A 6,099-nucleotide genomic window follows, 5' to 3' on the forward strand; every position below is an offset into this window, starting at 1 on the left:
AGCAAACGTTAATTCTGGTACAAGATGGGTGCCCAAAAATTCCCCTCCCTTCTCCACTTTCTTCCAACTGAAATTTAGCTCATCATTTGGTCTAAATCTCACCCATCTCGGAACAGTCCTTGCTACCCGAATGACAATAAAATGCTGCGACACTTGGACTGATCTGGAGCTACAAAATGGAGCGAACTATGGTAGACCATTATCAACTAGCATGATGCTAAAGATTGGCACTTCACACGTGATGATCCTAGATTGGATGCGCCCTGAATTTACATGTTGGTATATATATATATATATATATATATATATATATATATATATATATATATATATATATATATATATATTTGTATTTGGTGTGCTCTTCCCTTTTTTTGGTGTGATATTTGTTTGTTTTCTTTGCTTAGTGTGATAATTTCAGTTTTCTTTTGGTATATTTTATATTATGCTCGAATAACATTTTGCTGTAGTTTGTTCACTGAATTTTTGCTCAAAACGTCTCAGGTATCTTCTTTCTCGATCTCTTTTACACTTTGATGACAAAGTGTCTTTATGTTTGGGGGTGGTTAGAACCTTTTTTGCAAAAATTAGCGTATTATTAGTTTGTTTATAGTTTTACTTTCTTTTCTTTTCAACGTATTTAGTGACAAAGTCTTGTTTCCTTTTCTGTGATGAAAATTGTTTAGAAATCTCACCTTAGCACTAGGATGAGAATTTGTTCCTTGAAACTTAGGTTAATACATAGGCAATTGTTTTTACATCTTTTCATGAACATTCACGCAATGAGTATCATTGACTGTATGTAGCAGTAATCTTCTGGGACCCACAATTAGACTACTTAATTTCCAAATCTAGTGAGAATCTTGCCTAAAAGCTTCGACGTGAGTGATTTATGAGTAATGACACAGAAGAGTAATTATTATGAGTAGAGAAATCACACGTTTACTTACTTGATCACCATTCGAATCCTAGAAGAGAATTTAGGCTTTCTTTGGATCAATATAGCCATAAATACATACCTGTACAAATTTTACCGCTAGTCGCACCATTGAATATTTCATTTAGCCATTTTTCCTTTTTCACCAACATTTCCTTACCCATTTATTAACCCCAAAATAAAATAAACCCACATATTTGATGAGTATGAGAAATAGGATGCATGCAGAAAAAGTGAAGAGAAAGACTTGTGATAAGTGCTACTTAACCCTCGATTATGCCTCTTGTTTAGCCATCTTAGTGGACTAATAGTGTTTGTAAGTTATGTTTTATGATTCTACAGGTGAAAGAGAGAGTTTTATGGAATATTAGAGAAAAAGGGGTAAAACGGAGTAATTCGAAGCATTAAGGATCACATGGGAAGCCTGTGGACAATCATGGAGAAGGCCAAGGAATTGGAGCTATTAAAGATGCGACTTGGACCTATTTTAAAGCCTATTTAGAAGCCCAAGGCCAAAGGATTCGTTGCTTGGACCAAAGCCCGCAAAAGAGGCTATAAGGATAGAGCAGAAGAGACAAAATAGGCTTACGTGTCTGGGACGCATGGATCGAGTGTCCAGACGCATTGATCGTGTCTGAGATGCATGAATAGTGCGTCCAGATGCATGGATCGACACTGTAGCCAATTTCTTCTCAGTTTTGGAGACGAAGTTGGACTCTGAAAGACGTCTATTTGTATTAGGAAACAAATGACGGTTTGGAATGCTTATAGAGCTCATTGTAACCACTATAAATAGAGGACCTAAGGGCCTCATGTAATTTGCCAATTCACTTATACTCTTGTCTCCAGAACTTGAGGCAAAGAGAGATTAATAATAAAAGATTGGTTTTAACTAGCTGAGTCTTAATAAATTAGTCTTTTTAGTATTATGTTCTTAGACTCTAATTAGTCTTTATGGAAGGCTAATCTTCTCCTTCAAGGGAGAAGATGAAGCCGGTGCTTAAGGTTTAATGATTCTTCTGGTTCATGGTGTTCTTCTATCAGGTTAGTTGTTTATGTTTTTAGTTATTAGTTCCATTGCCCACACCAGGGGATGGAAGTATAGATTAAGGTTTTTATTTATTGCAATCGAATATCATGCTAGTCTAGGGTTTTATTTATTGCAATTGAATATTTGCTAGTGACATGCTTTTATTTATTGCAATTAAATATAATGCTAGAATAGGGTTTTATTTATTGTAATTGAATGTTATACTATTATTCTATACTTTTCTTCTAGTTGTGTAGTGTTTTAAAGTAAGAGAAGTATTCCTTGTGTTTGGCTTAGATGGTGATTTATTGAATAGCTGCCCAAGCTCACATAAAAGGAAAGAAGATACTAGTAACATGAACATAAGAACAACCTTAAGTAGAGTTATTCGTTAACAATGTTTCGTCCAAGAGGGCATCGACACTCGCTCGATTGCCTAATTGTAGTCTACTTGTGAGAACAACCATGAAGCAAAAGGTCATTGAATCAAAAGTATTGGTGGATTCTAATCTCTTGAATTCCCTATCTTATAAGTTCTTAATAGTTTAGTTTAGTTTAATTTAGTTTAGTTTAACATTAGAATCTATAATATCTATAATAATAGTTTTTAATCCCTCAAACCCCCTTTCCAGTCCAGTCCTTCATATAAACATACACTTAAAAGTGGAACGATACCCTACTCATCCTTTACTTATTGAGGGATAATTTGGTTTTGATACGCTTCTATTTTGTTCAACGACCATCATCTATCCATATCCCACATCTCATCTACACACAAAAAGAGGCAAGGTCAAATGGCGCCGCTGCCGTTTTAAGTTGTTTATGTTTAACGTTTTCTTTCAAGATTAGAATTTTAGATCTTGAGGTAATTTTAGCTGCATCATCCATCCTTTTTGAGAAAGAAAGAAGCTTGAAGGGCATCTCGAAGACAAGATCTACCATCCAGGTTAGTCAAATCTTCATTCTTTTTATTGCTTTCTTAGTATAGTTGCATCATAGTTTAGTTTTATTGCTTTTTAGTATAATTGCATTTAGGACCTTTTCAACAATTGAAGTTGTAAGCCAACATAGTGAAACATCAAACTCTAGTATTTCTTGTCTGAATCTTGACAAACGGACTATCGTCTGTGGGTTGTGGTACTTAAGAAATCCAAGTGATTCACCATAACCCTAGAAGAGACAGCTTTAGACAAAGGGCGAGATACTAGCTGCAAAGCTCAACCCAGTTGAAGGAAAGTAGTTTTGCATATTAGTATAATTTAGAATAGTTGCAGATTAGTTTAATTGCATTCAAGCATAGTAGGATAGTTTTTATCATCTTCGTATAGCAAGAATACTAGACAGGATTGATACAATGGCCACACGCAATGATGGAGGTGTTGTGGACACCAATAATCCTGAAGCTATCCCACCCATGCAAGCACAATAGAGGAAGAAGCTAAGTGATTTCTATTTGTCAATCATTGGAGACCCACCCAACATTATTGTTTTTCTAGAGACATAAGCTAACAAGTTTGAACTTAGAGCATCAGTAATCTCTATGCTTCCAAAGTTCAATGGTTCAGACAATGTTCAGCCATATGTTCACATGAACAAATTTCTATCAGTCCTCAGAAGTTTCAATAACCAGAATATTAAAGATGAGAGTATCAAGTTGATTCTTTTTCCGCTCTCACTTGAAGATAAAACATCTGAATGGTTAACTGCACAGCCGATCAATTCAATAGACAACTGGGAGAAGTTGAGAACAAAGTTTATGAACAAGTTCTACCCACCCCAGAAGACAGATGCCATGCTGTAAGCTATCAGCAATTTCAAAGGAAAAGTGACTGATGAATATCATCAAAGCTGGGAGAAATTCAATAATTTGCTAGTCTCATGGCCACATCATGGATATGACAAGAGTACACTGGCTTATTTTTTCTATCGAGGAATCTCGATGATGAACAAGCAGATGATACAGTCAATGCATAAAGGCAAGTTTACATCGATGGATGGAGAGGAAGCTTACAACTTTCTCGAGAATTTAGCTAAAGAAACACAACAGTGGACTACTAGCAACGAGGATGTCACTAGCATGGAGGGGGAGCCAAAGCAATTTGGTTACCAAGCACATGAACAATTAGATCAAGAACTGAAGTCTACATTGGCTAGCCTGGCCACCAGCATTGAAACTCTGAGTAAGAAATTTAACCAGTTCTCTATGAATCCCTCCAAGATTAACAAGTCTCAAGCTAAATCTCTCCCAATCATGCAAGCTACCTAATATTGCGAAGTCTGTTCGGACACTTCCCATGCAACTCTAGAATGTCCTGGTTACTGTTAACATGCATTAGTTGGAGAGTACAATGTGAACTCATTTCAGAGGTCCAACCAAGGTGGCAATAACTTTCAAGGTAATTATTGGAGACAGAACGCTGGACCCCCAGGTTCTCAAGATCAAAGTTATATTTCACAGACAAGTCAAGCTTCACAGTTAGTTCCTCAACAACAATTATACTCTCAGCATAATTCCAATACAAGTGGAGAGTTAGTGCCTGATCCTAGGAGAAATTATGCCACACCTGCTAACCTGGAGAATGCTATTACTTTGCTATCACAGAAAAATCAAAAGTTTGAAAGTATTCTAGAGCTTCTTGCACAGTCTCAGCTCAGTCTCCAGAAATCTCAGGCAAGTCAATGTTCTAGAATGGAGTCTCTAGAGGCCAAGGTCGACCAACTCACTACTGCTTTGTCTGTAAAGACACAAGCCACTCAACCTAGCTTATTAGAACTGATATCGAGGAGTGAAGATGTATGCCACATTGGGACAACTTCTAGTACTGATCACCTCCATGATCATGTTAGCTCAGTTACTACTCTCAGATCAGGATTGAAGATAGACAACAAGGTTGACGTACTCTCTCATGATGACATTGCTACAGAGCAATTGGTCAAGATTTCAAATGAAGTTCAAAAGGAAGTGGGAGAAATCCTTTCCACTCCCATTTGTCAAGATGACCAAGACAAGATATGCAAGAATGCCAAAGAGAAAGAAGAGCAAACACATGCTGATGTGTTTGTACCAAATGCACCTTTTCCTATGTTTTTAGCTCAAACCAAAAAGGACAAGCAATTTTTAGAGATAAATGAGGCATTTGAAAAAGATAACATCAATATCCCCTTTCTTAAAGTGATCAAGCAGTTGCCATCATATGCTAAATTCTTGAAGGATGCATGTAACATAAAGAGAAGTACTCATGTTCCAAAGCGAGCGTTTCTAGCCGGACAAACAACATCTATTATCCATCAGCAAGCTCCAGTCAAGCTCAAAGATCCAAGAAATCCTACAATATCATGCAAGATAGGAGAAAAATTCACGGGTAATGCTCTTTTAGACCTTGGTGGTAGTGTTAATCTCTTGCCATATCATGTGTACCAAGGGTTGGGCCTGGAGAACCTAAAGCCTACAAAAGTCAAATTAAAGTTAGCTGACTGTTCTACCAAGATTCCCAGATGCATAGTTGAGGATGTTCTTGTTCAAGTAGCCGATTTCTACTATCCAGTGGATTTCAGTTTGATAGACACCCAGGAGGCCTTTGATAAAATTCAAATTATTCTAGGCCGACCTTTCTTCGCTACCGCAAAAGCTTTGATAAATTGTCACAACGGTGGAATGAAGATCAACTTTGGTAAGATGTACATGGACATAAATATCTTTCACCTGTTGTATAAGGATTGTGATGACACCGAAGGTGGAGAGGTGTACTTCCTTGATAGCATGATACAAGAATCCTTCCCATTCGAAGATACAATTGAGAGTGCTCAATCTACAGAAAACTGTGATGAACCTGAGAACCCCACCACAGAGGCGTTGCTAGCCATGTTCTTGGAATCTCTACAGAAAATTTAGGATTTAAGTGAGCAGAATGGAAAATTGGCAGAGAGAGTATCATACCTTGAGAAGATGAACTCTACATTTAAGGATGAACAACAGACTTCTACCCAGAAAAATCAGTTACTAGAGAATCAGCTTAAAGAAGTTTTGGAAAAATAACAGAATCTAGAAACTGAAATGAGTCTTCTGAAGCAGAAAGTGGACCATATTAATAAGAAACATTGCACTGTTGAAGCCTCTTCTACACCATCATTG

This window comes from Coptis chinensis, chromosome 8 (genome assembly GCF_015680905.1).
Source record: "Coptis chinensis isolate HL-2020 chromosome 8, ASM1568090v1, whole genome shotgun sequence".
Classification (NCBI taxonomy): domain Eukaryota; kingdom Viridiplantae; phylum Streptophyta; class Magnoliopsida; order Ranunculales; family Ranunculaceae; genus Coptis; species Coptis chinensis.